The sequence below is a fragment of the Dunckerocampus dactyliophorus genome, chromosome 11, assembly GCF_027744805.1.
Source record: "Dunckerocampus dactyliophorus isolate RoL2022-P2 chromosome 11, RoL_Ddac_1.1, whole genome shotgun sequence".
NCBI lineage: Eukaryota > Metazoa > Chordata > Actinopteri > Syngnathiformes > Syngnathidae > Dunckerocampus > Dunckerocampus dactyliophorus.
The window spans coordinates 23,551,322-23,564,455 of record NC_072829.1 but is presented as its reverse complement, the minus strand read 5'-3'; the positions used below and the strand labels follow the sequence as shown (position 1 = coordinate 23,564,455).

The 13,134-nt window shown below is 41.8% G+C and overlaps 1 protein-coding gene and 1 long non-coding RNA gene across 8 annotated transcripts in view; one reads left to right on the top strand and one right to left on the bottom strand.

Annotated features, from left to right (window-relative positions):
- Window positions 1–13,134, top strand: part of gria3b (glutamate receptor, ionotropic, AMPA 3b) — a 116,667-nt gene that overhangs the window by 43,756 nt on the left and 59,777 nt on the right. The window lies entirely within an intron of this gene.
- LOC129189787 (uncharacterized) overlaps window positions 3,451–13,134 on the bottom strand; it is a 60,165-nt gene continuing 50,481 nt past the window's right edge. The window contains exon 4 of the long non-coding RNA XR_008572876.1: window positions 3,451–3,626. This is a non-coding gene — a long non-coding RNA (uncharacterized LOC129189787). The remainder of the gene's footprint in view (window positions 3,627–13,134) is intronic.

Sequence of the window (13,134 nt, the reverse complement as noted above, 5' to 3'; positions counted from 1 at the left end):
CTGCTGCTGCCTTAGTGTTTGTTACCTCCAGGAGGTTATTCACTAGAGTGAACTGCCTTTATAAATGTGCGTATATAAACTGTGCGACTTTGATGCGCATAAACAAAATATTTAACATGATGTTCAACACAACGCTCCTGTATTACTTTTGTGAGTTTAGCAAAAATCCTTGATTATGCACAATATTGGAAGCAACTTTTCAATTACTCTCTAAACTCCCCTGTTATGAAGGGAAACCGGGAACAATAATAAATAACATTCAGTAGCTCAGTCCCACCGAAAGGTTTTATTCAGTCAATAGAGAAGATTAATTACAGCAAAGCTATTCATTCGGCGCTGCTGTTTGGCCGGCAGAAAATGCTTTTAGGCCTTAGTGCAGAGCTCTCAGTCAGAGTGATGGCTCATATGTTTTAGGCTTAGATGTATTAGAGGCAAATAGAGGTAAATTTGTCCCTCAAATGCCAGTATCAGACAGCTGTTTGAAAGCAGACGCTGTAATGAAGGAGCCGCACTGGAAGTAAATGGAGTCTCCGTAAGAATTGTTACACCAGCTTAATTGGGGCTATGCTTCTTTTATCCCGGGTAATTGACAGGCCGTGTGTTGAAAGGATGAGATTGAATATTCTAATAAATATTACCACTAATATTGTCTCGACATAAAATCATGCTAATCCTTTAGTTACCCAGCGCTTAGCATTGTTTTTTCCATCCTTTTACATTTCTGCCCTTATAAAAAACAGTTGCAGAAAAATGGTGCTGGTAGATTTTGTGGGGGTGGTCAGGTATGGACACATAATTGCCAGGTCTGTGCAGCAGAGACAGATGATTACAGTGTTTATTGTCTCTCCTGGGCACAATCAACCCCTGATTCAGCATTCTCACCTCTACTTGATTTATGAGTCACACTCTGCTTCTTGTTCTCTGCCCGACTATCCGTACACTGTCCTTATATCATTTTACCTTTGGCGTATATCCTGCATACTATCATAATGCTTCTCCAACTCGAGTTCCTATAATGTTGAGCAACAACACCACCACCAAACAAATATAACCCCAAAAAGGCTCACATGAGGACACATAGTCGTTATAGTGAGACAGTTGCATGGTAGTAATTGAAAGAATATCTTTCACCATCGCCATGGTGACCTGGGATTACTTATGTATGATGGACCACCATAGAAATGCACTAATCAGGTTACGTACGGTAATGTTACTATCTATTCAGAGTTGGGGTGTTCTCATGACTGTAACTGACATTTGTAAGGGTTGCGTTCAGAATGCTTTCAAAGGCATGCTAATATACATCCTTAAAGTTATGTAATCATTTGAAAATTGTGTTATTGCCAATCAGTTGCTCAGTAAGTTGAGCGCCCCCCCTCCCATATACTATTTCGCTGATGGCGGCCACGTTTTTCAACCAATCCTGCTCAAATTTCACAGACTTGCTTATAAGTGCCCTAAAAGTGTGTTCCAAATGTCATGGTGGTGATTCATTTAAGCACCCTAATGTTACAATTTGTGTTTTGTAGACCGCATTGAGCTGTGTGAGAAGTTGCAAGTCAGCCTGACTTTGACATTTAACCCACTGCCGCACTTATTCAGAATCAGCACAAATCAAGCAGAACCGGCCGCAAGGAAAACTGTTCAAAGTTCGTGCCGCATTCGGTAGAGAATTACTACTTCGCAAGAACGCCGTTCGAATACTTAGATTACGTTTCGAACCTGTCTTGAGTCATTCTTGCATATTCGACTCAAATGTAGTAGGAATATTAAGAATACTGTTAGAATGCAGTCAGAATATTTAGAAAGAACGCCGTACGAGTGCCAGACCATTGCTGCCCGAAGTCTGGTTGGAAGGTGCGTATTTATGTGATTATACGGCGTTCCAAATTACATCTGGACTCACTTAACAGACAATTAGGACATTTTGACTGCATTTGAAGCGCATTCAAATGGCACTCGAAAGTTTATGATGGCATTTGAAGTGCATTCCTGCTGAATTCTTTTAATATCAAAATATATTTCAGGAGCAATTCAGATTCCTTCGAGCTGCATTCTGGCTAATTTAAGGCACATTTGGAGATGTTCTGGCATAAATTTCCATTTCGGTTCTCAAATGAGATCAGAATGTTTGGAATCTTGTTGGAATACGGTAAGAATATTTCCAATGCAGTCAGAGTGCAGTTAGAATACAATTCGAATGTTGTTTCAATATTTTTCCACTTCAAACGCACTTCGAAGGTTTTTAGTGCAAAACATTAGGCCCGGCCACAAAAATGAGACTGAATATTTGGAATGCACTCAGAATGCAGTCAGAATTTTTACAATGCACTTCAAATATCCAGGAATAAACCAGGAATGTTCATTCCGACGGAATTCTGGCTCATTCCGCCTCTTGTGTGACTAGGGTTTTAATAATAACTAGGGGTGCATGATTTTTTTTTTCACGCCGATACCGATAACTGATAACTTTTTATATCTATACATTTTTAAATGTAGATTTATCTATAGTTTGTGCGCACCTGGCAGTAAGAATGACACAAACAAAGTTGAATTTGACAAACTGTACCTGTAGATTTGTCCTTACCAAATATCATGGCATCACTACTTTTTAAAAAAAAATAGCAGCTGCTCAGAAGTACAAACCGTGGCTCCAAGGGGTTTACGAGCCGAAAAAAGACGATATCTTCAACGATGGTAAATGGCAGGCGCCACCATTCCATGATGAAATCACAGATCACCTTAGACCTTGGATCGTCTCTGGCAAACTTTTTTGCACTTTTCAAATGCAGCGGCGATAGGAACAAGCCTCGGCCCCCGGGCGCCATAGGGATGCTGGTGTTTCAGGTGGCTGATAAGGTTTGATGTGTTGAAGCTAGATGATTTTATTTTCCCTCTTCTCACATTGTTGGCAGAACATTCGGTGCCACTAGCACTCTAAATATCTTCCTCTGAAACAGTGAGAAGTCCCACACCATCGACGGCATGTTTGTTTACAAGGGAGCTCAGGGGAAGTTACGACTGCATGTGGCAGAAATGGAGCGCTTGATTTGCTCACACTAACCCACCTACAGCACAGTACACAGTACGGGTAAGCTCGCCTCATGAGAGCTTTTTTATCGGTGATTGGAGCTATTTTTTAATGTCATCTGTTTAATCAGTATCACATCATAATTCCTCATATTGTTGCTCGCATTATCATGCATCCCTAATAATAACACAATCACGTGATGTACTTGTATTTTAAAAATAATAGCACAGGGCAACATGGTAGGTTAGGTAGGGGCGCACTTTTTGACAAATGTTCACCTTTTTGTTCAGCGGTTCAGGTGTAAAACAACCAAATAAAGTTTTACGAAGTTGGTGATGTAGTTTTTGCAGAAGCAAACCCTCATCTCACGCAGTTTATGCTCGGCGTAGGTAAAGATGCAAATGTGAAACAGTCTTTTGGTGATGCTGATATTGGGCGGCATTTCTGGACTGTGGGCCACCCCTCCATGTGACATTTTATGGCATTAATAGAGTGTGTTAAATGCACATACCTGTATTATTTTCATTCTGTGGTGGGGGAATGCCTCTATTCATGCCTTTTCAGGATGTGTACCATATTTGAATGGCTTCCCCTGCTAACAAACCAACCAACAAATAGCAATCAAGACATGCATCTGTGTTTGGCAGCTACAGAAACAATGTGAAGACACAAACATTGAATCTTGTCTGAAAGCAATGACTGTTAAAACGGAATAGCCCATCTCACAATATCCAACACCCTAGAGTTGATACTATATTAGAAATAATGTTGCGCCTCCCGCTGTTTCTTTGCACCTTTGGCTCTAACAGTCAATATTCTGGATGTAGTACAGTTATAAAGAAAATGATCAAATGCATTGCTGCTTCATAGCAAACACAGAGCAATTTAATTTACGTCTAGGTAAAACCACAGTTGAAATAGTATTCAATGCCATAAGATCATTACAGCACCAGGAAGTCGAATGTTCTTTGAAGAGAAATCCGCCATATGGGAGCTGTATTCTAGGATTTGGTGCCGTGATATCTGCAGGGCACTTCCTTCATTCGCTCTGTCAATATTTCCCCCATCATTGACCCCCACTGAAGCTCAGTCCATTCAAGCAAACCTATTAACAATAAACAGCTGTATTGATCAAAACATGTTACTGCAGTATTTAGGAACACTATAGGATTTAACGCTATTTCTGATGTACGATGTACGGCTAAGCAGCACACACACAACCTTGCTGCTATTAGTCATGTTGCCTTGCCGTTGTGACAGTCTACCTTAACACTGAGTTTTCTTCATTATATGCCTCTTGTAACTAAAACCTCGTCAAAGCCTGGGAAGGAGATTGTTTGGATATTTGTATTATATGATCTTACCAAACACACAGAATAGATGAATACCAGAAATATGGATTATTTCACATAACTGCAATGAGTTTCTCCAAATCACAATTAACGGGTTAAAGTTCCATATTTGCCAATAAGTAATAACATGAATGGAAGACCCAGCAAGAGAAAATAATGATGGATGTCAGCTCTATCTTGACCACCTTTGTTGTATCTGTGCATACTTTTGATCAGCTGTTAAACAGGCAGTCGAGATAAATCAGCCCTGGCTCAGTTGGCAGAGAGATGTGCCAACAAGGCCAAGAGGCCTGTGAATGGGAGGATTGGATGACCGCGCGTAGTTAGCCTCATCTCTTCTATTTGCTGCCAAGCTAGATAGAACGATAGAAAGAGAGCAATCAGACTGAGGGAGCACGAGAGACAGCGAGACTGTAACAAACGCCAACCTTACACCTTCATCTTCAACAATGCTTCTAATTGGCCATCCAGAGACTGTTGCCTTTGTTGCTTAAACAGTCAAGCGATAAATGGCTCCCTGCGCTCTCCTGGATGCCTTTGATGGCCCACCACATCAGGTCTGCGCTATAATTTGATCACACTGTTTTGCTATTGCTCGTACTGCTGTAAACAAGACGAGCACATGAGCAAAGCTGTCTGCGTTCTATTGATTAAACTCACAAAGACATACATGAAACAATTTCGTCTTTTGCCTCGGCCTACCGAGATGAGCAGATGCTTGGTTTCATCTTGTCACCTCTTGGTTTCGCATACTGTTCATAACACAGGACACTTCATTAGGTACACCTTGTCGGTACATCCTGTGAGGTGCAACACAAGCGCTGTATCAATTTGTACTGGACTTCACACAGATAATTATGCTCATTTTTTGCCAAATGTTTACAAATCAGTAGATTTGCGCAATTTCTCACAACCAATCAGTGAAGAAAACAGAACAATACAAGTACAATATAGCTGCACGGTGGCCGAGTGTGTTGGTCTCACGGACAGAAGGTAGAGGGTTTGAATCTCTGTTGGAGCATTCCTATGTGGAGTTTAAATTCCTTACAGTTGTGAATGACTCGAGTGTAAATTGTTGTGTGTCTATGGCAATCAGTCCAGGGTGCACCCCAGGTAGGCCCCAGCTCACCCATCATCCGAAACAAACAGTATAGAAAATTAATGAATGAGTATAAGTATGTGTTGTGTTTTTACATTTGACTTATTTACGTATAATTGACTGATGTACATACTATTTACTACTTTATACTTTTCGCCGTGGATCGGGAGGTAGAGCGGTCGTCCTGTAACCAGAGAGTATCCGGTTTGAATCCTGCTTCGTCCATCCCAGTCACTGCTGTTGTGTCCTTGGGCAAGGCACTTCACTCACAATGCCCCCAGGGTCACCCACACATGGATGCTTCACTGACCAAGATGGTGACCTACGACCTCAATCCGATCATGTGGTGGCAAATTTTGCTGCGCAATCTACAACAGATAAGATCATTCTTTCGTCTATCCGTCTTCTTCCGCTTATCCGAGGTGGGGTCGCAGGGGCAGCAGCCTAACCAGGGAAGCCGAGACTTCCTTCTTCCAGGCTTCTTTGTCTAACTCCTCACGGAAGATTCTGAAGCATTCCCAGGCCAGTTGAGATACATGGTCTCTCAAACGTATGCTGGGTCTTCCCCAAGGCCTCCTTCCGATTGGACGTGCCCTAAACACCCCCCTAGAGAGACGTCCGGGAGGCATCCTGACTAGATGCCTGTGCCACCTCATATGGCTCCTCTCAATGCAGTGGAGTAGCGGTGCTACTCTGAGTTTCCCCCGGATGACAGTGCTTCTCACCTTATCCGTAAGGGAGAGCCCAGACACTCTACAGAGAAATTTCAGCCTGTCATCTTGTCCTTTTGGTCACTACCCAAAGCTCATGACCATCGGTGAGGGTAGGAATGTAGCTTGACCGGTAAATTGGGAGCTTTGATTTGATTTTTCCAGCCATTCCAGCCATGTGTTGCAAGTAATATTCAGCTCTCTAAGTGCAATATATGTAGCTGGAGCCATGCATTTTGTTTCCCTGCCTTTGCAGTCTCATCCCACGCAGCATAACGGCTCATCAGCTGATCTCAGTTGAGACTTTGCACAAGCACATGACTCCTGCGCTTCAATGGCCCTCTCCTTCACGCCGACTTCAAATTATGCATGCATTTGGAGAATAAAATAGTCTCGGACACGCTGACAAGAAAGGGCACATCAAGAGAGCTCAGAAAATGCACATGAAAAATAATATAAAAGAAATATCAATGAGGCTACGGATCACTGGCGCTTCTCTATTTTGCACACATAAACTGGTATCACAGCTGAAGTGACATCCCGGTACACAGGGAGTTCAACCTGCAGGAAGCACCTCAGTGTTACCCCCTTGAAAAGAACACATCTAGTAACATTAAACACAGGAGATGAGAGTCGTCTGTCACTGTGATCACACAATAAAGCACCATGCTTTTCCAGTTTGTAGAGGCGAAGCTGGAATAAAGCCATTCCGCCACCTACTCAACGCTAGCTTCAGCAGCCATGAAATCACTGCTGGGAGCTTCCTCTTCATTCCAACAAAATCTTCTACAGCATTTGCTCATTTGAATATTGCACTATTTTATACTGGGGTGGGGGAAACAAGACATGAAACATAGATGTCAAACACAAGAGCAAATATTTTCTTTTGTCATTTGTGCCTCGCTTTCAGCTGATTGGTCAAACCAGCCCACTTTGTAGCAAAACCAACCGCACACACACACATCCATTTCATTTATGGATATGTGCTGCTACGTAGTGCGAGCAAGTGAGAAAGAGGCAAACAAAGACTTGCAGAGGGAGATGGTGGTGGGTGGATATTCCCCTCCCCGCTGCATGTACGCACTTCCAAAGAAACTGGCAACATGCTGCTTCTGTTTGATTTGACATGTGCTGTCTTTTTGATTAGCACACCACTTGGCAGCCAAATTGTTTTGGTTAGAGACTGACTGTAAACACCACATGAAAGTCTTGGCTTGACACTTTTTCGGCTACTTTTCGCTTTCACTTCACGGTGAACGCTCCCTCTCCTCGAAATGACTTAAGCTCCTTTCTCCTATTGGCAGAAACGACCAGAGAAGCTCAAATTGTGGACCTTTCTTCTGTAACTGATTTTAACATGACAGCAAACCTGTTTTGCACTCGATATGTCCTCCCCTTTGAATCATTATTTGATCCCATTCCTTCCATTAACAGCCACTCACTCATTTACAAATGTGCCACTTTGATTCCTGCAGCTTTGTACACAAGTGACAGGTTTGAAACTGTAAAACATTATCTTAGACTTATATTCTATAGCTATTAGCAAATGCCAGATGACTAATGAGTGATAAAATGAAGGTTTAATATTGAAAGATTTTATTTTCCACTGCAAACACAGCAGGCATCCTGACTGAATTCTCTGAGCGTATTTAGCCCCGAGGCAAGCAGTCGCCGAGCTCCAAATAGTGTTTAGTATTTACTTTGGCTTGCCCAAAAGACAGTTATCAGAAACACTCCATTGTTGGGAATTTGAAGGTGATGGTGTTTACTTGAGGATGCAGAGAAAAATACAATTGGATATTTGTACATTTGAGTCTGTACAGTGTATTGGTGTGCAAATATTGAGTGTGGTCTTCAAGGGGACATATTATGTAAAACTGACATTTTAATTGCTTGTACACACCTATTTGGGTCTTTGGAGCGCCTGTCCAAGTGTGAAATTATACGACCATGTTATATTTATGTCAGCTGCCTACGTCAGAAAATGTGTCTTGCAGCAAGCCGTTTTGAGTTTGTAAAATGTACCCTTCTTTCACTGCTTATGTGACGTCTTAAACCTGCTATCTAGCCAGAACCACAGCTATGAGCCAAAGTCATTATCTTGGTAGTTTCCAATTGGTTGTTCCTGATACCCTGTGAGACCTTCGACAGTGCTCAGTGGGCTGTGTCGCCCTATCACAGACCTTCATTTTCCTGAGGATTGGCAAGGAAAGAGGAGAGAACAGCCACATTTACAGTTGGCTCCATGACCATATGTTTTACTACTCCTAGCTGGTAATGTGCACTTATGTGTACATATTGCGTCTTCTTATTCGGTCAGATTAGTAGATTAGCTTTGGGATTTCTATGGATTAGGCTAATCTCTGCGTTGATACGGTTGACACTGCATTCCCAGTGAAGCAGACAGTGTGTTGTGGCTAATTCCGAAGTGTACGCCTGGAGAAATTTGCAATACGCTTTCTCTAATTTGCCTACTTAGCCTGGGTCAGATGTGCAATATGCGAGAGGGTCGTGAAGGTGAACATTCAGGAGATGGAGGCCTGCGACACCCTGCACCGAGACCTAATGAGAGCAGGCAACCAGAGGAGCCGGCCAATGAGATTAGATGCAACTCAATTAAATTACAGTCGAGCCGCTATGGGTGACGCTTCAAAACTCATCCTGTTAATATCCGACTCACAGGCGAAGAAGAGGACTGCAGTCACCGTCACAACAAGTCCGATTTATAAGCACAGAGAGCATCATAAAGCTCAGGCAGGGATTTGACTGCAGACTGCATTGTTCAGATTTATTTTAGAAAGGAACATGATAGAGTTTTCACCAATCATTGCAGTTGAAAGGTTGTTTCAAGTGGGTGTTCAGGATTTGAAAGCCGACTGGGTTCCCAGGTTTAGCGCCAAATATGCCCCTTCACACACTGAGCAAAGTCTTCACATTAGACACGCGCATAGCCTGCCCACGCTTCTTCGTGGGTCAACTTCGATGACAAGTTTGTGCAGTCAGACACAGGAAACAACAATGTGCTGTGTGGGGAAAAACAGCGGTCGCTCTTGCAGTTATGCAAGTACAGGTGGTCTTTGGGTTACGAACGACTTGTAGACTGTGATGTTTTGGTTTTAGCCAGACCTTATACCGAAATTACACCAAAATGAACACCTAAGTCACTCACACTGTACACAGAACACATTGGAGGACTCGTAAAGCAGTGCACAGCAATAAAAAGATTAATGACAGGAATTCATTGAAACAGTAACAAAAGAACAGAGAACAATTCCTTACCTTTATCACTATGGATTTTTGGGAGGAGGAAGCAGAAAAGGCAGGAGAACAAATAAAGCAATCTTTTAGCTTTAGCTTTCCCTTGAATCAACATAAAGCTCACTTGGATTCTGGCTGCTTAGTTATTACTGTCGCTTTCATAAGAGCACATCCTTTAACATGCTCAGGGATACAATGATCTTTATCCTTAATGATGGTCCATCGGTTAAGAACAGTTAAGACCAAAAGTGCGGCCAATATTGGTTGGTCTTTCTCCTTTCTCTTTCTCGAGAGCATTTTCTGATGTTAATTTTCACTTCCATGGCACATTTTCACCAGTAGAGCCTGCGTTACGCTTGGGGGACATAATGAAGGGCAAAAAGTTCATTATTATGTTATCCCCTAGGGTTTTGAACGATCGTTACGGCCGGATATTCGGTTTGATAAGCAAGAGATACAGCTGCGTCGGTAGAAGCCTCCTCGATGTGAATTAGCCATAAATCCTTAGAGAAATCGGTTATAGCGACATGCACCGAGTATTGCAAGACTAGCAATCGGTTGACCAGCGAAATGATTCTCGTACATGCTCTGTAGCTTACCGTGACTGAAGACGAACTTGATTTCAATATGTTTGGACTAATAATAGACCATAGTCTACCACCAAACAGCGATCATTAATTCATTCATTAATTTCTGAAAAAACACGATATTTCGAGGGATGACGCCAATGTTTGTTATGAAAGTGGTCATTGTTACTACACAGGCGAACTGTGGACTGTTGTGTTCATCTTGTAAGCATCTTACTGTATTTTACATGCAAAACCCACTTTATATTTATATGCAGCAATTGTTGCACTTACTGTATGCTTTACCAATTTTACTGAGATAAGAAGAAAAAGCTGTCAGTCTGCTGTGGTCAGACGAGGTTACGCTCATAAGATTTACTTCGTTCATTTAAAATGTAAGAAGCCTCAAGAAGGAGACCCAAACTTTACTGCTGACTTGAAAAGAAACAGTAGCAAAAGTAATCAATTTCTTGACAGACTATTTACCCTTAACCAGATGCCATCTTGTAATTTCCATACAAATGTAAAAGCAGGCAAGCATGGGATCTTCCTTGAATCTTCAATGAATCCAATTGTTCCCACAGAGTTCAGGGTTTGCCACAGGCAGCTATGGAGAGGTGCAAATCAGCAATTTCAAAATAAAAGCTTTGTGTGACTCTAATCTGATTCACAAGGCTTTTTATTGCTCATAGTTGTTAGCCTTTCTTTCTTCCGTAGCCAACAGAGAATTCACACATTTAGAAATCCAGTGATTAATATTACATGTTCTGTATACTTTATTTTGCTTAGTATATTATATATTCATCCGTCATTCACTGGGGTCTTTTTACCTTTACCAGCCACTCCAGTCAATGGGTTCCAACCCACCAGAGACCATTTTAACCCAGTTAAACTGCATGACATCTCTTAATGTGAGGAGCTTTTATTGCTGGGAAACCTGCCATGCTATCCAGCTGGCTCCAGGTCGGTGAGGTTCTGAGCCTTTGCCTCGGGAAAATGAATAATGCATCCGTGTTATTCAAATCGTCACTTTGCAACTGATGGTACCACAGATGGGTGGAAGTATAGCGCACGAGAGTGTGCTGCTGCTGCTGCTGCTGTGCTTGTGTAAAAGGGGTGACAATTTCACTTTACTGTCAGCCTTTCTTTTCGAGACAAAATTACGGCTTTTGTGTTAGAAAACTCCAACCCATCTACGTGAAAAGATTTCCTGCTTGCAGACTCGGTACATCTTCCCACTCAACATGTTTCATGAGAATTTAGAAGGAAGTTGTATGAAAAATTCAGGACATTGACATTGGAAAGCGTGTAGTTTCTTCATACAATATGAGCAATACAATTAAATATAAGACCCGCTTATAAGCTATTTTTCAAGAGCCATTCTTGAAAAAAAAATTATATTTTGGGGGCCCAAATTGACATCATCAGTTGTTGTTAACTAGCCCGGACCCCCAAGCCAAATCCTGCATCAGGCCCCCAGGTGTCCACTGGTGACAAAGAAAAGCCCTGACTTGAGGAGTCGTCTTGGCGCCACCTGTTGACTTGCATACAGTATATAAATCTCCATCCATCCATCTTCTATGCAGCTTATCCTCACTAGGGTCGTGGACATGCTGGAGCCTATCCCAGCTGACTTCGGGCGAGATGTGGGATACACCCTGGACTGGTCAGCAATAGCTATAAAATGTAACTAGTGACAGGATCTGTGAAATCGTTCCTGCCAGGTGCCAATAATGTGTGAGTAGTTTTACTTCAGTGCACTTTTATTATTATACTTCCCTGTATACCAATATGACAGGAATATAATATATGTAAAATATAATGTGACATATCAGGCATGTTACTTCCAACATGTTTTTTATAATAGCATCTGTTTAAGCCCGGAACAAATTAATTCACTTTACATTATGTCTTATGGGAAAACAATATGAATGAATTAGAATAACCTGGACGTTAACTGGCATCACAGAACATATTGTGTTGGATTTTGGTGTCCAGTGGATTCCCGCAAATTCGGGACCCTGCAAATTTGCGGATTTTGGTAAAAAAAAAAAAAAAAAAAAATGTGTTCCAATTTTTTTCTCTGAAACCAGGCCGTTTTTTCATTCACCCTACTACAGTGTACGGTGTATAGCATACATGTACCACTGTTAAAAAGGCCACAGTTTTTTTACGTTTTTGTCTTTATGATCATGTTTTTTCAGCCAAAGTGGAGATTTCACACTTTTTCGGCGGCCCTTGAACATATCATACACACAAAAGTATAATTTATCTATAACTTATCTACGCTGTGACACCGATTCCATCGATTCATCAATCATCTTACATTGTCAGTCATTAGTGTTGAGTCCCTATACATTTTATACTTTAAAATCATAATACGTTAATAATAAGTGTGTGAGGCATATTGAAGAGAGACAGGGGAGGGTTCTAGATCTGAATCTAGTCTTGTAATTATAATCCGTGTATCGTTCATTTCAATTGTTTTTCCATTTGAGAGCAACACTGAAATGTGTTTTTTTCAGAATTAGTTTCTGAAACATAAGCAAAAAAAATTAAGAACCATTAATTCAATGAAATATGAAGAACCACCCCTGCAAAAAGCGGGGATCTACTGCATAAGGCGATGAAACGGTACTGGAAATCCTCCCAATTTCTTGTGAACATAGGCACTGCCATTACAAAGCCATGTTCATCTGTGGCCAAGACATTGCCAAGGGGCTGCAAGTGCTGTAAAAATCAACAAATGTGCATATGACCTCATAACCTGTTACCATATAACCTTGAGTCCTGACAGGCGGATGTCTCCAGAAAGAGCACCCTTGCTCTTTGGGACAGATGACACACCGTGAGTTCGATCTTAGCCATACAGTGCTCACCAAAAGGTCATGTGGTGGGGATGTGACTATTTGCTGCAATGCAGGATGCACATCAGAAGGGCAGGCACACACAGTGCAACAGTCTCAGAGTACTTACAAGCGCTGCCTCCTAAGAAAAGGTTATTTGGCAATTCAGGAGGAATGTAAAGAACGGGGGAAGAAAGCATAGAAATGAAAGTTGCTTTGCTGTGTGTTTGTTTGTTGGCTGCCTGCTTATGGAGATAAGGCCTTGCAGAGAA